This window comes from Ischnura elegans, chromosome 12 (genome assembly GCF_921293095.1).
Source record: "Ischnura elegans chromosome 12, ioIscEleg1.1, whole genome shotgun sequence".
In the NCBI taxonomy this organism is placed as follows: domain Eukaryota; kingdom Metazoa; phylum Arthropoda; class Insecta; order Odonata; family Coenagrionidae; genus Ischnura; species Ischnura elegans.
Genome location: NC_060257.1, coordinates 79,641,459 through 79,668,935, shown reverse-complemented (window position 1 = coordinate 79,668,935; position 27,477 = coordinate 79,641,459).

Here is a 27,477-nt window from a genome sequence, read left to right as displayed (position 1 = left end):
TCTCAATGCTGCTCAGCAACCTTCCCCTCCGCGGCGCTCCACCGTCTACACGACCCTGGCTCCTGCGACTCTTGAAGGCGAGGGAGTGAGTGAAGTGACTGGACGTCGCCCTGATTGCTCGGCGTACTCTTTGATGTGGGAGCACACCAGGGCAGTGACAGCTGTATGCGGAGAGGACCTTAAGCAATAGACTACCGAAAGGCAACAGCACTCTTCAAAATGTTCTAATTGTTCTAATGTTTTTTTTTTAATGTTTTTTTTTTGGTCTTTAAAAATAACCAAATGAACTTTGAAATAACTCTGTACATCCATCTTGAAAATAAATGCAATTTAATCGTAGCTTAACTGGCTAAAGCACTCGGCCGGAAATCGAGGGATCCGGGTTCGAATCCCGGTCAAGGCGAATGATTTTTTCCCTGTGGATTTTTCGCGCATAGAATTTTAAAGTTAAAGCATCTCACGAAAGTTACCAAAATTGGTGTGAAAACCAATTTCCTCATCTTTACTCGCATTCACAGAAGTGAGCCCGGAGCCATTTTAGGAGGAAATGCAGCTACAGCTTCTCATACACGTGAGAAAAGCAAGAACCAAAAAAATTTAATCAAGAGAGGGAAATTGGAAATGTCCCATACCTCCCACTATCCCATTCCTCACTTGTTTCATCTATGCATATTTCATCCCTAATTACGTACAATAACCGAGGGGACAGAAGGTATAGAAGGATTTTTTCAGTGTTTTTCAAATAAAAATACTAATGGGAGTATTAAAATTCAAATATTTTATCTGAACAACACAGTTGAAGAGCATTAAGAATTCTCCCCAGCTGTTCGTGTGAAAACCACTTCTGAATATCAACCGCTTATGAATATGGGATAACAAGAATGTTTTTTAACCTATCCTCGGGCACATTCTAGTTCTCGATGATGGTTTCCTAGCCAACGGAAACTCTGGTTTCAGAGATACTGAATCCCTTTACTGCTCGTAGTATAAACGAATAGTATACAACCTATCTTACCGTATACATCGGGCCTGGATTTTATAGCGAGATTCTATGATGATGTCCTCATAGTCGCTCTGAAATATACCCGCTCTTCTTTATAAACTCTAGCTAGATGGGGTTTTGGTTGTATTAATGTGTGTCCTTTCGAAGTTCCTCCGCCTGTCCCTACAGGACGCTATCGCAAGGTTTTGCTCTCGAGACCTAACCCCGTTTAGTAGCACATCTAGTCCGCATCGCGGTTGGGTCCCCACTTAGGTCGTTTGACCATTACTTCCTTTACATCTGCATTCGACCCCGAAAAAAATAATATGCCTATAGTGGGAGAAGTTCGGATTCCAGCCAGGGTTGGCAAGTGAAACGAAACGAAAATTTTTGTTCCGATCCCAAGAAAAACAAAAATAAGAGGCTTACGTTTAGTTTCACTCCTGCACGAAATTAAAATCACCAAGGAATTTAGTTTCGAGCCGGGACGAAAATTTACTCCCAGGAACGAAACTAAATTAATGGAAACTCGCTGCTCATAGTTTAGTTTCGATCCCAGTAGTTTAGTGGAGGGGGATAAGAGGGAATAGTTTCGACCCATTATGTTAGATGTACAAGTGGAGAGGTTAAAACGTTGAGCTAAAACATCGAATGGCCAGTTTGCGTTCACCGTTCTCCTGTTCATGGTAAAAATACGAGTTCCCCATGTATCTAATGCCGGTACGCCGAACTTCTACTTCATTCAACCATATTTCGTACTCGGTGTGTGGGTCGAAACTAAACCGTTCGAAGGTGAAGCACGTGGTCCCTCCGGTGCGAAACATTATCTGCGTTTCGTTTAGTCCCAGAGTTTTAGTTTAGTTTCGACCCGAATTAGTTTTGACGCCGATTTTGTTTCGACCCTGAGTTTAGCTCCCCGGGTTTAAATCCATTTCGTTTCGTTTCTGCATTGCACTCCTGGAAACGAAACTATTGAAATTTTACTGGTTTTCACTTTCGTTTCGTTTCAATAGCCATCCCTGATTCCAGCTGCAACTTGTGCGTTAGAGATTATTTTCTTAAAAATTAAATCCGCGTTGCGTCAGATTTCACTGACAGGATACCTAAAATGTTGAAAAAAGGCAACTTTACGTCCATATACTACTCCAACGCTGCCTCAGTGAGCAGGTCGAATGTTGGACGTAGGACGTGGTAAAGCACCAGATGTCAAGACCACGACCTCGGACAGATTAAGAATTTGAGTGCCCTGTGGCATTTTATTGCTCAAGCTCAACGCAGTATTTGTTGAAGCCCTTCGTTAAACAAAATGGAATGGGCTGACATGAAATTTAGAATTTTATCTCTTAAAGCCAATTAACGTAGAAATAACTCAGAATATGATTTTGAAATGATTTTTCTTCCTGAAAAGAAACATCACTGAATCAGGTGAATTATTTCTCAATACAGTAATCGGATATATTTCATCCCTATTTTAGTTCAAATTCTTGGTTTTACATGTGTATGTTTGTAATATAATGACACAAACTTAGCTCTAGTTTCATAACCTGAATTTCAGTTGCAATAGAATCATAGACATGCACTATTTATTTTAAAAAATAGTGATAATTTGTCGAAAGTATTTGCATATTTTATTTTTCTCAAAATTTCAATTATGCGACAAGTTTTCTTTTCTGATGGAGCTGCAGAATACAGAAATCAGTTTTAGTTGGTTTTAATAACATAAGGCGTATCACCCCTATAGGTATGGCGTGTCACCCGCAACATAAGAGATAGACACCGCGATGTAATTTTTTACAAAAATAATTCTTACAGCTAAGAGAATAATGATATAAGTATACGTTTTTGTGTGTGCGTCAAAAACAAGACTAGTCACAATATTTACTACTTAGTTTAATCTAAAAAGCAAAATTGGACAAAATATAGTTATTTTACAAAATGTGGGGCATCTCTCCCTAATTTATCTTAGGAGTTGAGAGAATAAACACTTTCTATTGTTTTTTCTTTTCTCTCCACTTGCCATTTCCACATGGCAATTTATTTTGTCCGACCATGAATTTTGCTCGGCTGCTATGTCATCACTCATTCTCATTTTTATTTGCAATACCCACAAATGACTATAACTAACATACGGGCACATTTCTGGTCGGGATCATAATGACATTTATTGAATTTGAAATCGATATAAGGTTCGTGAAAATATGTTGGTGGTTATATATTCATACGATGGAGAAGGTGATATGGACAGAGAGAAGGAGGAACGACGAAGTGCTGGACATGGTGGGTATGGAGAAGCAGCTTTCAAATGAGGTACGGAGGAGACATAATATATGGATGGAGGGAATACTTAGCGGGGAGGGGATGTTGAAAATGGTAACGAGGGAGGGGAAGGAAAAGAATAGAATTTTTAGATAGGTTGAAAGGGAGTAGGCCTTACAGTGAATTGAAGAAGGCAGTGCTGGAAGGAAAGGGAGGCTCCCAGATTACTTCTTTAGCACTCCATGGAAACCTACCTTAATCCGTAGAATACTATAATAATAATAGCTTTGTTACCGCGTAAAATGCTGAACTTAGAAACATGAAAACTTGAATACTGAACTTTGAACCACCTTGATAATGTTACGCAGTAACGAAAGTAAATCACATTGTGGATAAAGCAAAGTTTTTATTCGTTCAGCTCCTATTCATCGTAAAATTTGGGCCTGGATTTTAGGATAGTGAGGATCTATGATGATTTTCTCGCTGTCTCTGTGAAAGAAATTCTCCCCTTCTCCATACATGTCCGCTATGCGGAGGTTTGACCGTATTTGACTGCGTCTCCTTTCGCAGTGACCAGAGTTCGTCTGCTCGTCCCTCCACAGAATGCGATTGCAAGGCAATTTCCCCTCGAGGTCTGACCCCGTTTAGCACTTCACTTCCGCCCGCACCAACCCCAGTTGGCCTCTCCCTTCTAATGTCGTTAGCCCACTCGAGCGCGAAAGTGCCTCTAAACCGTCTGAACTGTCGAGTGAAACACATAGGCAAACTCCCCCTAACTCTGTCCACCCGTCCACATAATCAACATGGACACCCTAACGCAACCACAGGTGCAAACAAGGGTAATGCATAGAGGAGGCCCAACCCCATTCCATAGAAGGCTGATTTCCGTTGCCACTTCTGCCGCATTTTAATCGGATTTCAAAAATGTCCGAGGCGCGGTGATGAAAGGATTACCATTCACTTTTTTTCAATATTTTGCATAAAAATGTTTTTAGAGGTAAAGAAAAATGTGAAAGAGAATAGATACGTCGGTGTGAAAAGATTAGCTGATTGGAGAATCGAGTGGAGAGCTGCGTCAAACCAATCTTCGGATTGTTGACCAGCGATAATGGTGTGTGCTCTCTCAAGAACTCAAGCAGAGATCGAGCAGTCTATGAATATCTTCGATATCGTTGGGACTTGAATCCTGAACCGAAGGATGGCAAGCGTGAGTTGTCCAAGCTCTCTCCGATAACTTGAGTTTGAAGCGAGAAATCAGTAATTAAAAATCCGGTAGAGCGGTAGTTATTCGTACTCTTCACAATATAGACTACCATAAATACATAATACAACTTCTGCTTAAAGAATAAAAATGAAAACGCCCCTAACGAACATATTACACCGTAGTAAAGTTTAATAAAGAACATACAGTAATAATCAGGAGGAAGAGAAAAAATAGTCAGAAATTTCCCAGTTAATTTATAATACCAGACCATAAAAATTAATTTATTGACGAAAGTGCAAACTGAGGCAACAATTAAATATTTTTTCTTTGAAAACAGACAGAAAGAATTTTTTAAGGGTAAGGTCAGGGAATTCCAGAGAACACAACTATTGATGAGAAAAGAATTAAGAAAAGCATTTGTCCAAGGTATAGGACGTAGAAGATAGGAAGTGTCAATTCTAGTGGTTCTAGTATCAGCGGCTGATTCTGTATCCGTTTCGGATGGAGAGGAGATTTTAAAATGTCTTCAGTCGCCTTTACTACGCGATTAAATCTTTGAAACCATCTGTGAAGTGAGTGGTAGGATGTAGATTCTTGTATAAATCGCGAATTATGGGTGGCTGAACCCATTTTTAAATCCACTCTCCACCCCCGCCGAGTATAAAATCATCTATTTCTAAAACCGCTAGAACTGACCCCTCCGACCCCCTACACTCTATACTTCGGACAAACACTTATCTTAATTTTTTCTTATCTCTGGTTTTCATCTCTGGAATTCCCTGCCGTTATCTTTAAAAATTCCTCCTCTCTGTCTATTTTCAAAGAAAAAAATATTTTTCCTATCATCTCAGAAAGCACTTATGTCAATTTATTATATTTATTTTTATGGTGTCTTAAAACAAATTATCTGGGAAATATTTGTCTAATTTTTCTCTTCCTCTCGATTATTACTGTATTTTCTCGTTATATATACTTATTTGTAATTTTACTTCAGCGAAATATTTTCCTAGGTATATTTTTATTTTTTTTTATCAGAAATATTTATATGTATCTCTATTTTCTCTTATGGAGATACCTAGAGCATACATTAACTTCATTCAGCTTCATTCTTTCTTTATCGCTGGATGTAATATCTGGAATTTCATGACGTTACCCATTACAAAATCCCCTTACCCTGTCTATTTTCAAAGAAAAAACTAATTAATTATTGTCTCATTGAGCACATACGACAATTTATTAAATTTATTTTTATTCTATGCTATTAAAAAGTGTCTGTGAAATTTTTATCTGATTTTTCTCATCTTCATGATTATTACCGTGTCATCTCATTACGTACTTAGTGTAATTTTAGTTCAGAGTAATATTTTTACCAGGTATATTTTTCATTTATATTGTTTGAGAAGAAATTATTACATGCATTTCTATTTTCTCTTATGGGGAAACATAGAGTATAAATAAATTTCATTCATTCCCTTACCCACTCACTCAACGCTCCACTTTTCGCCTCCCAACCATAAAATGCTGTCAGCGCGTTTATTCGATTCCCAACCGCTCTTCTTTCAACAAACTCAATTTCCTCATTACGCTCAATCCGTGTCAAGGCGCAGTCAGCTGGAAAAAAATCTTTCTTGTCTCGGCCGAATGCATTGGCTAGCAGAATCCAAGAATAATGTGATCCAAGTACACTTAGCTTTTCATTCCCTACTTAGTTCCCAGGTACATGCATCTCACCATATATTAATACCAACATTAGTTATATGCAAATTGTTGAAATGGTGACAAAAGTTTTATAAATGTTGTAGTAAACGGTAGACATTAAATATATGTTCATAATAATTTCCTAATCGCACAGAAATTTTATGACCAGAGTAGCGATCATTGTGCCGTTGGATGAAAATCCAGTGTGCCTATCAGCATCATTTCAATTTACGTTTTGAATTTATGAAACAATTGCCTACTGGAAATGAATTCTTAGGTCAACAAGGTGAATTATTTCTTCTAATATTAATTGCTCTTGTGCCGGATTTACCCTTAGGCAAACTAGGCACGTGCCTGGGGGCGTCCCAGTCCATGGGGTGTCTTCTGTTAGGCAATCGGCAATGATCTGTACTGGAGGCGGACCCCGTTAAGTCTTCATTCATGTTTTTAATCTGCACTTAAATTTCTCTAGAAGATTTTGAAGGAAGATAAGCAGTATTTGTATTTTAGAGGCTTTGTTCAATTGAAAATGTAGTTCGTACCACTGATCTTCATGCATTTTCAAATTAGTTAATTTATACTATATTTCGTGCTACCGCAGTTCATTCAGTTACAGCAGTAAGTAATGTTTATATTTTTTAAGTTACTCTTCTTTTTTGTATGAATTAGGGCTAGACTGTATTTTTGGTAAGGGTATTCATAAAGTTTTTTATAGTCTGTTCACTTTATGTCTGCGGGTGAGCTTTCGTGAGAGCCCGGACACTCCCGGTAGGCTTCGCTGATAGGGAAGGGGTAGTACCGAGAGAGAGAGAGGAGGAGCGAACATAACGTTGCAAAATTTACATAGCCGCCCTACTTTGTCACTGAAAACGTGTGAATCATAGGTGGCCACAGGTATTTTGGCCTCAGCGCCGAGACAATATACCTACTCATTTGGAAGGCATTGGGGATAATCCTTTCATAGAAGCCCATGATATTTTCAGCTACCACGCTGAATGAGGCACCATAGGTGGAAGGTGTACTTAGTCACATACAAGAAGAACGCGTGAGGTTTGACAACACTGCTCCACGAGGAGATTCACTATGTTCACTCGGCGGAAGTCTGAGAGCGACTCTCTGAGGCCACGCCTACTGTTTGCTGATTGGCAAAGGCAAAGTCACATGTCGAGAAACTTTCCCTCCCCTCATCTCCACTTGCTTTGGCCACACCAGCCCACCCGCAGAGATAAAATGGACAGAGTATAGTTGCATAAAAATTAAACTGTTTCATATAGTTTTACTACAAGCTGTTTTTAAAAATTGAATTGTCTATGTTTTCCCTACTTAAAAATTCAAGCATCAACTTATGCTGTTAGCCGTATCTGTTCTTTCCTTTTTTCTGAACCTTACCTCATGCGAGTGGCTATGCCTTATCATAAAAATCAAGGAAGGGGGGGTCAAGTGAGGAGAGGCGCTCAATGGACAGGTACCCATAGCATAACTTTGGGTAAATCCGGCCCTGCCTCCGAGTCTCTAGCGGTTCCCACTCTAGTCCGCGCAAAAGCTGTGAAACCCTCTCTGTTCCCTACGATTTCGATTTACGTCGCGATTCTTTTTATTCCTTTCGACGCTTAAATATTTCTCCGGTGTATCCCATATGTTTGCCGAGTGTTGGAGGCAAATATTGGGGCTCTTGGTGGCACATGACAATCTTCTTTAGCCTTTTGTACTAAAATTTTCAAATTGACTGCAATGGTGCAAAATGACCTTTACTGTCAATGCGCCCCAAAAAACAAACTGGCTGTCTGCAACATTGGAAACTCTCTCGAAAATCATCCGCCTTAAATTTCTTTTCAAAAGCCCCCTTAATCAATACTGGCATTTATTTTTAAATCACAGTTGTAATATTGGTCATTGACACGCGACAAAATGGCGGATGGAGTTTTTCTTCATTTTTCCTCGGGAACGATAAACTCAGCGAGGCTATCAGAGAATGGAATGAAGTGATACAGCTGAAAATTTTTCGTGGATATGAAAATAACATCGATTTTTTCTTTAATTTGCCTTCCATATTGGCCCGATAACATGAGAAAAAGACTTTGGGTGCTAAAAGACGCAGATAAGCTATCTTACACGACAATATCTCACATACCGTCTATAGTCATATTTCCATGCTTTCCTAATTCAACAGTACGTAGTAGTTACTTTTCACACAACAAATATTTTTTAAACATATCGAATCGAACCAATCTAATTTTCGGCACCCATTGGCACCATAGCATGCGTGCCAAAACCTTGGTCGACCGTGTTTTTGAAATATTTGTATGTTGATTGTAACGTTTCCCCTGTTGTTTCTTTTAATGAGTGCATATAATTTCCACCAAGGTAAGCGTGACGCGTTTATATAAATATTCCCTTTTCGTTTTACACTCCCTTTTCCATTCAGACTCCCTTCTTTTATTCACTTCTATTCAAATGTGTTCCCAATTTTGATCCCGTTTTTTCATCCCTCAACCACTCTGCACCATCTCCAACGTAATACGAGGGTAGTTACAGTAAGTTCTACAATTTTTTGGCATTTAATATGACATTTATTTAAATTGTTCGATATATCGTTAGTAAGGTCATGGCTTGAGCTGTTTTTCGATGTAGTCACCTTGGCACTCGATGCCTTACCTGATCCGCATGATGAACTTTTGAATCCCGTCGACATAGTAGCTTCCGTCCGTGTTGCGAAGGTAGGCGTTGGGCTCCTCTTACACCTCGTCATCCATCGCGTACTTCATCCCTCCTTGGTGCTACTTTAGGGCGAGCAACATGTGGAAATCAGTGGGTAAGTCTTCGGTGGTGCACGAAGGGTTCCCGATCACTTTCCATCCAAACATCGAGATCAGTTCCTCATGCGTCTGTTTAGTCGTTTTTGCGTGCGTTGTGGTTATGAAATTAAGCCCCCTTATTATGACGCTTGTTGTCGATAGCGCGTCGAAGCTTTTTTAGTGTTTAGCTGCATCTTTCCGTATTGATAGTGGTTCCCCAGTGCATGAAATCCACCAAAAATACTCCCCTTAGGTCCTAAAACACTGTTGCCATGACCTTCTTGGCTGACAGAGTTTGTTTGACCTTTTCCGGAGTTGGAAAGGTCGGGTGGCACCATTATTTAGACTGCTGCTTCATCTTGATGGTATGGTAATTAACCCAGGTTTCATCACCCGTTATGATGGAGTCCAAAAAATCATCTCTTACCTCTTCAAAACGGCGCACAACTTCCGCGCGCTGCCTCTGGTGGTCTTCGGTGAGCTGTTTGGGCACTCACCTGGCACTGGACGTTTGCGCGGCTGGAAAGGATCTCGTGGCGCCCTTAACGAACGTTTTTAATATCCGAACATTTTCACTGTAAACTTCAACCAATAGGCGATGAATTTCGATAGTTGCCACCTTATTCGCGCTCAAAATTCGCGCGAAAGACCGAATTTCATACCTGGACGGAGACGTGAGGGGAAGCTCCATGGAGACGGCTGCTATGCCAACAAAAGGCGGTCAACAATGCTTCGCAACGGTCGAGAGTGGTAGTGGAGGAACCAAGGAACACGGTGAAGTTGGCAGATTGCGACTAGAGCTTCGTGCGGCGACGCAACGACTTAGGAGACCTTAATTTTTAGGTTTATTCTCGTATTCCGTTTACTCATCCCTCCACTCTATGAGTACTACCATTCTTTGTTTGTTACTTTATAATACTCTTGAATATTGTTCTTTCCATTATTTTCTACGTTCTGTTTACTAATTGTTATTTTTTTGTTATTATGAGCCCTTGGTTGCCTTGTTGTTGGACTGCGTTAAATAAAAGTTGCACCTTATTATCCTCGCAATTGAATGTAAAATAAAATTCTCCCAAATATCGAATTTTACATGGTTTATTTCATGCCGGCAATGTGAGTGAATGTAATTTCCATTAATTTACATTGAGAAATAATTCCCCAAAACTGAGAATCGAATCATGGACTTCTGAATTTCCCGGCCACTGCGCAGACCACTGCCCAGGTTCCTTAGCTTCCATTCAATTTTAAGGTGGCTAAGATTTGTTCTGAAAATGAACTACATTAAGTGAAAAATGCTACCATAATCATTATGATTTATCCGGCGATTATCATCGGATTTTTCCCATCACTCGCGATACTTCTATCAATGTATAAATTCTGTATCTGTTAGCCACTTTCCTGGTGAGAATATCCTTGAAAATATACTTTATTACTGCAATTGTTAGATTTCCGTTTGCTATAATAAAATTAAATACCAGTATAAGTGCAGGTAAATGACTAGTTTGCTCTCGTAAAATTTTATTTTCAGCTGAGCTGGTTGTAGAACGTAACGGTGGTGATTGATGATAATTTTTCTCTGGGAAAAGATTTTTGAGGCATAACTTCGCGGAACCTACCAATGAAGTAAGAAAAAAAGGTTTACATTGCGCGTTCATTAAGTTATTTTAACGTGTTAACGAGTTATGACCAAAAATTTCACCAAATAGTAATCATTCACCCTTATGGGATAGTCAATGTTTTGGTCAAAGTGGGCGTGGCTTGTCCTACCCAAGCACCCCCATTCCGGCCACACTTCGTTGCACGCTCGAAACCTGTGTTGCCCCCTCCAGTATATTTACAACCTCCTTGCTGGCAGGCCGCATTCACGGTCAGCTGATAGATCTTGCAATCTAGCGATTTGATCGATGGATTTTTCTTCCTCATAGCATAATCCTCCAAAATCGCTGGCACAGCAATGGTTTTCCTGGTTTCGCTAGTGACAGGACCCGCCCGCCTCTGTGACGGTGCGGGATTCCTCGTCCCATCCCTTCTTTCCCCATCCCGTCCCAGGAGGCGTCGTCGGGCTCCTATCGCGGCGGCGCCTCCTTCCTTTCTCCTTCCTGTCCTTCCCCTTCTGCGGTGCATCGGTAAAAAGCTCGCTCTTATAGACCATGCCCCAGGAGTGTATCCTTGCGATCCCGCCCTGGGAGTCTCGTTTCATTTGATAGATCTTGCGCCCCTCATTGCCTTATCCCCCTCTCGCGCCTTCCCTAACGAGGGTCGGTGGGAGAAGGAAGGAGTTACTCAAAAAGTTGCATTCTTTTACATTGTTATAAAATCAGGACACTGTTTAGTTGCAATTAACCAGAATAGATGGATCCATTAAAAAAGATGTTTGGAGACAACAATGCGTAGGCCTTCTCACACAAGAATTTAACCTCATCGCAGTCGAATTTCAAATGGATAATAGAAAAAATTCTGAGTTGAAACGCTAGTGATAAAAACAATATCGTCTATCGCGCTCAAGTCTAGTGAAGCAGTCCTAATCGGCGTCTCAGGAACCGTAGCCGCCATTCGACAGCTATAGCCGAAATCAAGCATCCTATTTTCCTTCCAAAAAAAACTTAATATCGCGGATGGTGTTTATTTAAACGGTGATATTTGAACAAGTCACGCGATAGGATGATGGATGATGTTTTCCGTCAATTCTTGCTTCCATAGTAAATATTTTGAAAAAGATAATGGAGATTTATAAAAAAAGAGCACGAAGACTGATTCAACAAATGCTTACATTAAGATTACAGGGAGGGATTTAGAGTATCATATCAAACAAATTATCGAAACAAGCATATCGGCTTTTGTTTTGTTTGCTTATATCTGCCCGATAGCATGTGCAAGGGAAGGCTTATTTATGTTCACAATCACAGGGTATTAATCTTTTCCGGCAATTCTGCGGATTGATATCCGAAAGAGTTACGCAAATAAGTATTTAAAGTTTAAACTTTGCTGCTGGGATGTTCAAAAGATCGGAATATTTATATTTTCACCTGAGGAGTAATATCCGAGAGATCACTTATTTGAAGCATTGATACATTTTGCTTAATATCATGGATGCACATAAAAGTTCCTGAATAATTAACAAATGAAAGCAAAAAACACCTGAAAGCATTATGCCGTCTATAAATCAGGAACATAGCTGGTGGAATCTCTGTCGATTCTTCACTTGAATTTCACTATGTTTTCTCATCGTTCCATCAGCGACTGAAGGAGATACAGCCGTTAAATATTTACAGCAGGTTTTTAACCTTAACGGCAGACACTTTATGGATGAGCACTGCGCAGTACTGCTGAGGTTGGTTTTCGACGCCGTTTGAATTTGAAGGTGACTGCCGAGACATAGCATCACTCAATTATTCGCCACTACATTCAGAGTGGAGAAGTTGTCGCATATTTCTTCTCCACCCAATGAGAATCACGGTAAATCTTTCATGGAATAATCTAAGCTAGGAAGGTGAACCATAGTGTGAAAGGGGTAACGACAGAGCGGCACTTAGGGTCGTATTCTTAACCCGTGAGAGAGCGCGCTATGAAATGTAATGTTAGAAGGCGCGTGGGGTGCCATCGAGTAAAGTTCCAAGTAAAGGGAAAATATTTTTTACTCTTTACTTGGAATGATTCAGTTATGTTGTGTTCTTTATTAAATAGGCCCATCGAATTAGATTGATACTAAATATTTACTTTTACACCATTGCAATAAATTGATAATGAGAAATGTATTAAACTGAAGTTTTCCATGCGCGTTATTTGACATTCGGCAACATATTTGTTGTTAACTTTACAACTTTGTGTTTCAAGGCGTGAAATAGCTTATTAAACATGCTGAATGTAATGTTCTGTGCTAAAAGAGAAAAAAATAATTATCTCTCATGAAAGGAAGAAGCTCAGGGGAAGTCCATATGGCTCGGAAGAGGGGTGACACCCTAGGACACTTTAACTCGTTCCGATCCCGAAGAGGAATGAACATTTTATGGGATACTCGCAGTATATTGTAAAAATATATGTAAACTTGAAGGTATAAGAACTAACAACACTGTAGATACCACGATGTACGTGCAATGGGTCAAACTTGAACCATGGGGTGTCATTATCACCCCGCGCGCCCCCTTTCCCGTGTTAAGACAATACTGTCACTTTCCATTTACGCCCGATTATGTACTAGGGTTGTCATTGAACCCATGCTCCGTTGCCATACGTCCCTACAATCGAACCCAACTCTAGCTTTACATGGAGAAAGATATTGATTATATTGCTCCAGCGCATCTTCTTTCGCTGCATTTCAAGGAGTGTCAACTGCCGACAGCACCAATCCAAGTTGAGTGCATGCACTGTGACTGGGTTACGTCTGCAACTCAAATTTCCTCATAGTGCCCGAAACGTTTCTTTGTCAATAAGGAAGCATAAAATCGTAAATTTCATGCTCAGAGCGCCATTTTCATGCTGAAACGAAGAACTGAGATGTTACGTAATAAAAGAAGTGATTCGACCCTAAATTTGGGGTGAAAGTAGTTCAAGAATACAATTTATCGCAGCAACCAATGCTTTTTTTATTGGCATCAGAGCCAACATGAATGGTGTAAAAATGGGCTGCGTTGGAATTTCTCGCTGAAACCCTTCCTCTATCGGGTGTTGTAAAACACAAAGAATATATATTTCCAAAATATCACCCTTAGACATTCAGCATATGATTAGAATACTTTACGCCTCACTAAAATCCAATTGTAAATGTCACCCTATTGCGACTGGTTTCAAAATGATTATATATTTCAGTCCACGCATGAGAGCAACTGGTTGCAGATCAGTCGTCTGTTTGAAAGTACAAGTAGAGCTCATTAGCAATACATCACTACAGTTTTGGTACCAGGTGTAAATATGCTAAGAGCAACCAAGGTTGAAGCACAAGTACCTGATAACAAGCCAAAATTTGCGAACTTCACACGGTCGGGTAATTAGAGTCAGTTCGTTTCCCTTCCACTTTTACTCGATTTGAATCTATTTGTGTACCGAGTCTCTTAATAAATGGTTGATGAACATAAGGTCAAAGAGTTCAAAGCTAACAATGTTAGAAGATCCACAAAGGAAATGATTTAAAAATCTATCTCGAGATTAATCTCACACGGAGGGACATTTCGAAGAGAGGTAGGTTTTCCCTATTTCGCACCTTTCCAAGACCTTAAACTCATAAACAGTGTTATTAAAGGTTGAATGAGGTAGAAACATAATTCCCCTAAGCTACCTAATGCCTCCCTAGGGCCTTTTCCTTTTGTTGGTTCTTTCACCTTTGTATACGAAATACATTTTGCACCATAATATTCGCATTCTTCTCATTCATGTAATTGAATCTAGGATGAAATTCTCCCGAAAAATGAATTTTGATTCTGACGCATGACTCGTCCCAATTAGAGAATAATATCGGCACAATATTTTTAGTCTGCTCCAGGAAAAAGCCGTAGTTAATTAAATATCATTAATTAAATATGGTTCATGCGATACTATGCATCTACTACTAAATTTAAGGTTGCAAATAAAGAGCGATATTTACCATTTATGGAGTTTACAGCTCTAGTTTATTAATTAAATAAAATTAATTATTTATAGCTCGAATGTAACTATGGATCCGCTACTAAATTTTAGACTGTAAATGAAAAGTTTATTTTACCCGACCGATCCCTTCAGTTTCTCTTTTTTTCACAGTGAAATGCAATATGGAGGCAATATACTAAAAACAGAGAATTTTTGACCTCGTAGAATATATCAAGCAATCAAAGGTGACGCTATTAATTTGCACCAGCAAATAACATAAGGTTCCATCGACTTGAAATCGACTGTATAGTAATAGCAGATGATTAGTTACGGAAGTGGTACAGGAAAATGCGTCGAAATGAAAACTAAACGATTCAGTAATTAATAGCTCCGTCAGGATGTGTACTGCGGAATAAGTACACTTTACTTGTTCCACTGCAAGGGGATTACATAAAGGAGATCCAATTTCATCCTATGCTGATTTCTGTTGTCACTTCTGCCGCATTTTAATCCGTTTTCAAAAATGTCCACGGCGCTGTGATGAGTGCAATGCGATCCACTTTTTTCCAATATTTTGATGTTCGTCATTGCGAGGAATATGAAATAAAAGTAATAAATTCAATATATCACATCATCATGTGCATAAATTTCGGTTAATGCCCCTAATTATACCTTATTTCTCCGTGAAACTCGGATCAATTTGTCCGTCAGCGACGCGAGTGGCGACTTTTGTAAACCCATTTAAATGCGCGGTGGATGACAGCGGATTTTAGAGGCCGATTTGACGATCCTCTTTTGTAATATTCATGTTCCACTGAATGACTTTGCTGAGGGCGGAGAGGGGGAAGTCTCTAGCAAGTGGTGCGGGCCGTACCTCAGCGGCGCCGTGGTGCAGAGTAGCACTATGGAGGTTGGATTGCATTGCGACGGACCATATCTCATAAACTCACTTTTGCTCGCTGAGGGGGCTCTGCCTTTGTTCGCTGGGAGGGAATGTAAATTATCAAAAACAATGAGCAATTTCGTACCTTATACATCTCCTCTTTTCGTTTGAATAAACGTCTTTGATGTAAACAAATTTTTATTCATATGGAAAGAAGCCGTTCAGAAATTGACTTTTCAAAAATTACTTTCTAAATTTCCTACCATTTCTTCATCATATTTTCGTTTTAATTCGTGTATCTATCTTTTCGTTTTAAACCCTTTACCTACTTTCCAATTTTGCTCCTTTTGTTTGCATAAACATATGTTGCTATGATATTTTGTTTTTATCTGATCGCCGCGCCGCCATTGGATTTTGGTGGTCATTTTTTGAACTAGTCCCCATTCTCAATTTTACGTGAATAGACGGATATATAATGGGAAATTTAGTGTTTTCATAGTTTTACCTAAGGTTTCAGACAATTTTAGAGAGGGTCGTCATAAGACTTTTTGTCGTATCTCGTCTCATTCACCCCAAACATTGGTATTAGTGAGTGGTCGTAACTGGGCTTTATAGTATATAGACGCTTGGATATAGGCCGGAACAAACTGAAATTCGGCCTTTTAAGAACTTTACTTTCAGGTTTTTTTCATGAAGATAGCGCTTTTTCATCCCCAAAAAAAAATTTAATTTAGGTCCTCAGCACTCAGGGCCCTTGTGGCACGGGTTCCCAATATTTTAAAGTAACCAAATTTTAATACATGAATATAAACCCTTATTTTGAAACAAGGAAAACATAACGTTTTATCAACTCTGAAAATAAGGCCCCACCTAAGGTATAGATCCCCTATAATCAGGCAAGAAGTTAAAGGAGCCTCAGAAAATATTCCAGCTTTTCTGCAAATACTCTTATTCGATTTTTACCTTACGAATAGGATAAAATAAATTTACTCACTGTACTTGATCAATCATCTATTTTTCATTTAATTCAAAGAATTGAGTTGCGTCGAATGAACATAGCCGTCGAAGGCCAATATTACCGGACTTCATGCTGTTGTTTCGTAACTGCTGAGCCTCTTGTATGAGTTCTTATGGGCTTTCGCTCGAGTATCGATTACTACTATGAATCTACTATTAATTTAAATTGAATTTAATCGTAACTACACTGTTTGAGTTCCTTAACCACTGCGGCTTTAGTGGCAATCGATCGAATTTATCGTGGACTTTCCGTAGGTTAAATGGGTTGTATGCTGAAAACTTATGTTGCTTGTTTTTTATACAGGCTTGGAGTAACATATGCTGGATTGCTGTGCGTGAAAGTTCACGGATTCAATTATGAATGAACATTACGGGACAGATGACCAAAGGAAGCCCATATTGCATCCACTGATTGTAGTCGTAATGCGCCCAAATCGAGTCACAATCTTCGCATATATGTTTAACGGGTTGTATAGCTTTCGGGTGCCAGTGGCGTTCTCACTCTCACTAAAAACCTCACTTTGAAACCTCTCAGACTAAGCCATCCACGGTCCCGGAATAATACCACATGTAATAACTCACTCGCTAATGGGTTGGGTGTGTGAATTCCACGTATTCAGGGTCCCGGAGTTATACTACATGTAATAACACACTCACTCGCTAAGTGGTACAACTCGAAGGTATATTGCATAGGTGAGGATAGAGCTCGCATGGACTACTCCTTGGGTGTGTGAATTTAGCATATTCAGGGTCCCGGAGTTATACTACGTGTAATAACACACTCACTCGTTAAGTTGTTCAACTTGAAGGTTGTTTTGCATAGGTGAGGATAGAGCTCGCATGGATTACGCCTTGGGTGTGCGAATTTCATATATTCAGGGTAAGGGTACCAGTTTCTTTCCCTAGACCATCTGATTCTCCAAGGATTTATGAGTCAAGTATCCGAAGGTACCCCCGGGATTCAAACCAAGAACCCTTCATCCAGAAGCCAAGCGCACGATAGATGTAGCAATAACTTCGTAGAATCGGGAAGTAGTTTATCACCATCAACAGTAGACAATGCTCAAATTGGTTTCAATTAGCTGTCTACTCATTTTCAGTATTCTTTATGGTAAATTCTTTTATACCTACTTAGTTCTTATGTTTTAAACCTTTTTACCGCCAGCTCCCTGCAGCAACCTAGGTATTCTTCGGTTCGCCAGGGATTTGAATCCACTACCCTTCATTCAGGAGCAAAGCGCTCGATAGATCTAGTGATAACTTTTAACGTTTAGCCGTGGTCCCCTTGGCGACTTCTTCTCGAGCGACTAAGGGCGCACAATATTGAAATTATAATTATTATTATGTAAAACATACTGTTCGAGACGATAAATTCGAAAAATAGAAAGACATACTATGTGAGACCGACATGTACCACACATCGCTAGCTAAGCCAACCCGTACATTCATTTTCTCATTTTTCTACAGGAAGATGAAATATTTGGAGACTGCATACTTAAAAAAAAGAGACCTCGCACCCGATAATTTCCCTAGAACCTAACAAGTAACCCAATACGACACTATTCATTTGCACCAGCAAATAACGAAATGTTCAAACACCTTGTAATCGACTATATCGTAAGAGAAGATGATTAGTTACGGGAGTGATACTGGAAAATGCGTCGAAAGAAAAACTAAGAGATTTCATACGCATTTCTTCATCAGGATGTGCACCGTGTGGTAAGTACTGATCCCCTCTAATCGGGACAGAGCTTATCGGAGCCTTAGAAAAAATCATCGGCGGTTCTCCACTTACTCAAATACGATTAGTACTCGTAAAAAATTCAGCTTTTAGAGACACATAATAAACTCCAGAAGAACCTAACAATCAATACAAGGCAACACTATTTATTTGAACAAACAAAATTCGCTGCGGCCTTATCGCAAAATGTTAATTTGAAATTATTCCCCATTGGCTGCATTAATTTGGGATGACCCAACGCATTCGGCTATCTTGATATTTCCCAAAATTTATTGATCAGCGGCACAAATACAGCAGAAATTGCTTACGAAGCTAATATTTCCAATAAATTATTTTCCATAGTATTTAACCGAACAAGTGCTGCCCTCAAGGGTGAGAGGTGAGTACCTAATCCCTGTATCACTCGTTAGATAATCCCCCCTTCACTACGCTCTCTTTTCAACTCGCCGTACGACCACTCGCGGCGCTGCCTCCCACGCCGATCGTCTCACGAAATTACGACTCGGCGCTGTGACTCCACAGTTTCATTCGAGCGACCGACCGACGACCTTTTTGGGTCCTTTTTCTTTTACGACCTCCCCTACACCTCCGAACGACCTCATTCTCTTCGGAGAGAATCGTTTTGTGTCCGTGCACACACTGAGAGGAGAGAGAGAGAGAGAGAGAGAGAAGAGAATCTGCTGTTTGCCAATCGGTTAGAGGGAAAAGGCGTCTCGCCTCCATGTGTGTGCACTCAGCGCCGCGCAATTTTCGACGGCCGCAGAGGGAACTACGGAAAAGCCTCCATCATCAAACCTCTCTTCACGCTCCATCCTTCTTCTGTCCCTATTCGCTTTTACGTCGAATAATGAAGGGCGCAGCATGAGGCCTGGCATGTCGCTAGGGGGCAGGGGCTGTCAGGGGCCCACCACCCCAATATTAGGAATTTAAAAAAATTAATACTCTCTATATTCTCCTCCGCCATTTTTCAATTTGTTTTTTTTTATAAATCATCCTCCAGCTTGGCCAGTGGTTGAATTTTAATTTTATAGTATAACAAAGCTTCGTATATGAATTCTCTACCGTCAAGGGGTAGGGTTATAAGGGATCGCGGATGCCCCCAAAAAAATTAGAAAAGTAAAAAATTAATGCTCATAACATTCTTTACCTTCTTCTCCACCATTTTTTAATATTTTTTTATAAATAAACCTCCGGCAAGAAAAAAATGAATACTCATAACATTCTCATCGCCCACTTTTTTATATTTTTTTATAAATCATTCTCCGATTTGGTCAATGATTGAATTTTAATTTACAGTGCATTCAAAGTATAGATATGTATAGTTTCTCCAACGTCAGGTTTAAGAACATCAGCAACACATAAAAATGAAATGAAGAGAGCCATGCAACGAAATAATGACAAGGAAGCATGAAATCTATTATTATAATCTTTAAAGGCAGGTAATCAAAACATAAACAATTTATAGCACCTTATTCTTGTCTTTTAAAATTCATTATTTCACTTACCATAAACAAACATTACCTTGAAAAACCGGTTGACGGGAATACAATAGGCTGACATATAAACACAAAAATGTTTAATTAAAATTTATGGAATCGCTGACCTAGCATCTATTAGCAAATATATTACATAATTATGTATTAAAAACCATCGCAGCGTTTAGGCTACCTACCATCAGCCAGTTATAGCTATCGTGGTGCTTCCAATCTATTAATAAAATCATACACAAGGAAGCCATCGAAATCCAAATCCTGAATCCTAATTTAATTTCAACCGTGATACTCGCTTTCATATTTACAATACTTGAAACCTTAAGAAAATTGCAGGAAACACATAATAACATAATAAGGAAGGAACAGAAAATAATTTAAAAGCAAATTATTAACAATCAGCCAATCAGGTGACACCTAAATTTAATCGTTGATTCAGACCAACGGTCAACTCAATTTTGAGTAAAATCTGAAACGGTGTGAGATAAATACGCATTTAAAATAGGAAAAAAGTCATTTTCCGACGTGTCGGCAGAAATGAAACGAAGAATATGGGTACAAAGCCAAAAAAAAAACTTAAGGCTATATTAATTCCTTAATTTTTAACATTTTACAGTTGTTCTAAATATAAAATTTCATGGGAAGTTTTCATTTAAAATATCTTAGCCTAATTTTTCAGAGATCTCGATGTAAACTATGTTCTCATCAGAAAGGGGGCTGTACCGCAAGGTGGCGCAATAGGACTACTTGGATTTTAATTTTTATCGGCGCAAGTCGCGAAAAAAGAGGGAGAACGCTCAATAGAACCAAGTCAAAGGTGTAAGCAATTAGGACAGGCGTTCGTCATAAAAGTATGCAATGTCTGCTTCAATTTTATTCCGCCATTAAACTGGTCACTTAGATTTCAAAGCATTGAATGATGGGCCAAGGTCAGGAGGAAAGAGCGAAGCGTTGAGTGTTCCGCTCCAGATGAAGCCTTTAAGAATTTCCGCTTGCGTTAATTGCACTCCTTACGGCGAGCAAACGTGCTCTCTTTGGCATTAAAAATCACAGCCCTTATACCTTAGGGCAAATCAAATACTTCTCTTTAAAAGCAGTCCTTGTGCATATCATGTGAACTCGCCTATCTAGACCTAGGGCGTAGTTTGGCTTTTGGTGGTCATATTTGGGTTTTATCAATTGAACACAAAGGAGTGAGATAAGGTCTTAAGATTTAGTCCAGAGAAAACATACTTTGATTCCAGCCACAATCATTTATGACTAGAATATGGGTACAAAGCCAAAAAAAAAACTTAAGGCTATATTAATTCCTTAATTTTTAACATTTTACAGTTGTTCTAAATATAAAATTTCATGGGAAGTTTTCATTTAAAATATCTTAGCCTAATTTTTCAGAGATCTCGATGTAAACTATGTTCTCATCAGAAAGGGGGCTGTACCGCAAGGTGGCGCAATAGGACTACTTGGATTTTAATTTTTATCGGCGCAAGTCGCGAAAAAAGAGGGAGAACCTTTTAAAAACTACAGAAATTTGGAGGAAGCTAAAATGTACAATCATAAAAGGTTCATTGATAAAAAAAATCTAAATGTTCATCCAATCAAAAATGTCTAGGAAAATTATCGAGCTAATCTGCTTAAATGCTCAATTTCTTTGACTAAAAATTGGAGCTATCCAATTTATCAAAAAGTAGTCATTCCACATAATATTTCTCATTTCCTGCATTCAATTATTTTCTGAAAAGTTCTCGGAAATATTTTCCTTATCTATACTCACCAATTATGATTATTTCTTTGATGGATTGACTAAATGTTCTTCGTTATCGATTTGTAAAGTTTGAATGCAGTCATAAGGAAAATAATTTAACGCATCTCAAGAAAAATACCCCTGGAGGGACTAAGCAATATTCAAACGTATAATAAACGATTATATATTTTTGCTTATCAATGATTCAATCAGTAATAAAAGATGAGCTAAAAACAAAAATTAGTGAAGTAATTTCAAACCTTGACGGGATCAGATGATTGAACTTCCAGAGTCACTGGTAAAGACCATAATAGGCCAGGAGGATTCAACTTAAGCGACAATTCCGCTATGTGATATAGGGATGCAAACGCCGATGGCCAATTATGACTGCGTAACTGAAGAAACAAATGCTCAGTTGTATTAGTACAACCAGCGCACTCAACTAGGTAATGATTACAAGCTCGACAGCTTTTGACTTACTGTTGACTTTCAAGAAGAATCTGCGATACTTTAGGAGGTGGTAGGTGAGACAATGTTGAGCATTTTTTGTCCATAAACATGGGGTCGCAAACATTTCTAGGATTCAATATTCAGTTACCATGAAAACAGTTTTTTCTTGGGTGTTCAGCCAAATATTCAATACCCTGGATTTTTAAGGACATTAAATAATTAATATTGGACGAAGATTTGCGATTATAATTGCCAAAATCAATCATTTTTTAGTTATTATTTACATACCACCTAAAACAGCTCTGTACGGCCTTTTACATCGGGGTTATTAACATGTTAACAGTTAAACGTACACAAACAAGCATGTTTCCCCTGGATATGGGTAGTCACCCAAGCGGGACTCGAACCCGCGACCTCTTGGTTGGCAGGCGAAGACTTTACCCCACCTCCAGCGATATTGGCCATTTAAGCTCAATTAAACGAGATGTTTGAGCGAGTACCAAAAATACGGTTGTGCAATTTCACCCAATTTGACATTAAGTGTTTCAGATTCACATCCATTCAAATAATAACCTGATACATAAGAAGCCTTAATTTAAGATTAGAGATGGGAAGTGAGAATATTTCCACGTTCATCGAATAAATTTATTGGAACGTGGTTGTATAACTTGTAATAAAAACTTTTAAATTCACGCACATTAAAGTTATGGGATATACGCTTGGAACCATTCGGTTTCAATAAATTTTAAGACGGATCAACTGATTGAGATGCTATCCTGATAATCAAGGGCATTCATTTCCAATTAAATTTACCACACATGACCTGAAGATACTGGTTGCAATATCAGCGTAACTGTTATCATGGAAATAATTTAGACGCGGTGGAACCCGGAATAAATAGTGTTATTCATGTCAAACTCACTAAGTTTTTTTTATTCTGACAGGAAGATATTTCAACAATCTACTGCCAACGATTCCGTGACAAAAGTTTGAAGTTCACGCTCTCTTAAAACCCTTGATAATGAATACTCACTATATTCATCTCTACCGTCTTTTTAATTCATTTGCTTTTGTAAATCATCCTCTGGTATGGTCAATACCTGAATTTTAGTTTAAAGAACCACAGTTTCGGTATAACATATTCTCCAGCGTCACGGTTAACAACGCGAAGAACTAATAAAAATGAAATGAAGAGTGCAATGGAGCTGTATAATAACAAGGGCGATAGAAAACAATAATTACAATTCATAATTTGAGGTAATCAAAATGTAAACTATTTACAGCACCTTTCTCTTATCATTTATAATTCATTATTTCAGTTAAAAAAGATTATTTTGCAGAAACCTTAAGTGAATTGCAAAAAACACAACTCAAAAATTCAATCAAAATTAATGGTAATTAGGTGTGGCAATACCTTAGTAACACAACATCAATAAATATGTACAAATTTAAGAGGTATGTCAAAATTTTTTGTGCATTCTATTCTGTTCTTTTATATATATATGTGTATACTTTAAATTATATTACTGTAAAAAAACGCTATCGTAACATTTTTATGTAAAAATATTGTATATCGTTGTCATCTTTGTATTTTATATTGTTCATGTTTTCTCTTTCATAGCCCTGAGGATGATTTTAAATAAATCGAAACGTTGGCTATAACTTGTTTTTACATTGGCCTAAAACTCCAAGATATATTATTAAATATAAAAATCACAACGTCATCACTGTTCAACAATTCTAAGATTGGTTCGACGTAGCTCTCCACTCAATGCTTCCATCAGCCAATCTTTTCACACCTGAGTATTTCTTCTCTTTCACATCATTCTTTACCTGTTCCATAAATTTGACACGAGGTTATCCTCATCCGCTCTTGCCATCGACTTGTCCCTCGAAGATTGTATTTAACAGTCCATCATGTCTCAGGATGTGGCCTATAAGGTTGTTTCGTCTTCTTATTAAGGTTTTCATAAAACTTCTCTTCTGTCTTCCTCCTCTTAAGACTTCCTCATTACTAACTCGGTCGATCCATTTGATCCTCATCATTCTTCTCTAGTAACACATTTCGAAGGCCTCTACCCCCTTGATTTCTCCGCAGCTGTAATTTCCCATCACTCACTTCCTTAAATCATAAAACACAGAAGGAATGAAAAGAGAATGGTTAAAAGGTAAATTTAAGCAGCAACTGTCAATCAGGCGACACCAAAACTCTCTTGCATACTCTCTTAAAATCCCTCAGAATGCAGATTGATTTGGAAAACTATAATCTATTCACTTTATCAATTTAAGGCTGGATGGCGATAATTGGTGGAACTTGGTGACAGGAAACATTATAAAAGATACACTGTTTTTGTTCCGCAGAAGTTTACTTAACCGACCCAGGTTTCGAAATTACACTGTCAATGACATACTGTAAGGAAATGCAATGTAACCTCTGAAAATGACATAGTGTAATGTCGAAACCTGGGTTGGTTAAGTAAACTTCCGTGGAACATTCAACAGTGTTTATTTTATTATGTTTCCTATTCACCTTCAGCTTATCAGCGTGAGCCTCCGTGAGAGCCTGGACATTCTCGGAAAACTTCGCTGATGTGGGAGGGGATATACCGAGAGAAGGAGTAGTAGCGAAATTAACGTTGCCAAATGTGCATAGCCTCCCTAGTTTGTCACTGAAAGCGTGTAAGTCATAGTTGGCCACAGGTATTTTGGCCCCGACGCCGAGACAATATACCTACTCATTTGGAAGGCATTGGGGATAATCCTTTCACAGAAGCCCATGATATTTTCAGCTATCACGCTGAATGAGGCACCTAAGGTGGATGGTATACTTAGTCACACACAAGAAGAACGCGTGAGGTTTGGCAACACTGCTCCACGAGCAGATTCACGATGTTCACTCGGCGAAGGTCTGAGAGCGACTCATTGAGGCCACGCCTACTGTTTGCTGATTGGCAAAGGGAATGTCACATGTCGAAAAACTTTCCCTCCCCTCATCTCCACTTGCTTTGGCCACACCAGCTCACTCGCAGATATAAAAATGAACATAGTATAGTATATGGCAATTTAACAAGAAAACTCGATATAAAACTACAAAGAGAAAAAAATGCCTGTATTAAATTTATTTTTGATTCACGAGAGTACGATAATATCACACCTTACGCACATGCACTACGATGCCTTGGTATTCAAGAAGATGTTTACAAAGAAAATGTTTCCTGGGTAGTCTTTTATACGATATTTTTAACAGTAGGGAACTAGTTTCCTTATACTCTGGATTTCTTTAAAGGACACCTTCCAAGAACGGGTTACTATAGGGTGAAACAATTATCTACAAATCCCCATCCATCGGAGTTGTGCCTTCAATAGGCCCTTTGCAGCTTCCACGAGCAAACCCGATATAAACTCGACGGAAGTCAGAAGGCAAGGACGTTGTAAATATCTAGAGGCGCTGTTTCTGAGTTTTTAATGTGGTCACAGTTCCGCCATCTCGGTTTCACAATTTTTGGACTCAGTCTCCGACTGATGTTTTGATGTGGCTAAGATTTTTTCTGAAAATTAACTAAATTAAGTGAAAAATGCTACCGTAAACATTAGTATTTCGCCGGCGATTGTCTTCGGATTTTTCCCATCATTCGCGATACTTCTATTAATGTATAGACTCTGTGTCCGTTAGCCACGCTACTGGTGGGGATAACCTTGAAAATATACTTTATTACTATAATTGTTAGATATCCGTTGGCTATAATAAAATTAAATACCAGCATAAGTGCAGGTAAATGACTAGTTTACTCACATAAAATTTTATTTTCAGCTGAGCTGGCTGTAGAACCCATAGTAATAATTGACCCTAATGAGATTGTTAATGTTTTGATGAAAGTGGGGTGGTTTTTCCTACCCAAGCACCCCCATTCCGAATACACTTCGCTCCACGCTCGAAACCAGTAGTACCCCCTCCAGTATATTTACAACCTCCTTGTTTAAGACATGCAAGGAGAACGCGTGAGGTTTGGCAACACTGCTCCACGAGCAGATTCACGATGCTCACTCGACGGTGGTCTGAGAGCGACGGACTGAGGCCACGCCCGCTGTTTGCTGATTGGCAAAGGGAAAGTCACGTGTCGAGAAACTTTCCCTCCCCTCACCCCCACTTGCTTTAGCCACACCAGCTCACCCGCAAAGATAAAATGAACAAAGATCAGAGGATCACCATGCTAACATTGTCACACTGTGACATTAGCATCCAAGATAGGGGCGAGGGTTCATGCATTACATGCAAGGGCAGGATTACTGCACAAAGCCCACTCTAGGTCCACTGACCAGCCTGATGCATACGAACTAATCTCCCATGCGCAAGTGTAGCGGGGATTCTGAATTAGCATTTAAATGAAGGTGGCGCGCAAAAAAGGAGGCAGCATGGGCATTCGAGGAACTAAAATGAACGTGTTTATCTCCAACTAAGCAAGTCAACTCTTAACAAAAGACTCTTTTGTTCGCACGAATGCCGATGTCTCGCGGGAAAAGAGCTTAAACCCCTCTTCATAAGCCTTCATATGCAGGGAAATGCTCAAATTAATTAGTACACCAAGCAACAACCTAGCTTACATCCAATTTTCTCAAATTTTTTGTGTGGCATATTTTTTTAATTGCTGTATATTAAAAAAGGTGCAAGAAACATGGATTTTTTAATTCGAACAATCAAAGTTCTCCCCCATATAAAAAGCGCTTACTCCGATCAACCTACTTCTACCATAGCAGTAGGTATCTTAAAATGTTATTATTCTAATATATTTTATTCGGAAAACTCTTATTTTAAGGGGTAGAAAAGTATGTATAAATACTAGGGGTTTAAAATATCAAAAAGCAATCTGATAGCAAATATGCGGTTGTACTTTATACTGGTACCGATATCGAAAAATAAATTAATTCTATCATTTTGTATTTCATTTTCACCCACGATATTATTATCTTTGATATTTTCAATTCCAATGCCAAAATAACACCCTTTTCCCTAAATTAAACGATGGCGTATAGCGTATTGGCAACCACAAAGTTCTATATAGGGACTTAATTTACTCATACGAATTACATTCTGTATAGGGGCTTTACAGCTACAAATGCTCATGTGGGCATGATTTAACGGTTATAAATCCCGTTGGTCATTGAGAGATATCTACCTATTTCATTGAAAAAGGAACAAAAAATTCTCTGAGAACTTCCTAATTATTTCTCACCCAATATAGGAGCAATCTTAAGCCACATTTTGAGGAAATATCGTTAAAAAATCGTATGGATGAAAAAGCTTCATAGATAACACAAATAAACCGATTTCCTTTACTTTGATTTGTATGACGCAGGTCACTTTCTTAAATAGTGTCTTGAGTTTGTAAATTAATTATGAAACGGCTGCCAAAGCTCCCGAAAACTACGGAAAAATCAGTACTACCCCAACACATTAATTTCACAAAATACACAAGTATTCATGTGATAATATGTTGGTTAATTTGTCTAATAAATATGATATCCCAATCCGTGACGAATGAAAATTTTCTTAATAATGATAGATTTTTTAAATTTTAAGTGCTATCAACTCTACTTCTTCATTTCGGTCTAGCCGAAAGGATTTTTTTTAAATGTTTTATATGTTTATAACTTAAGATA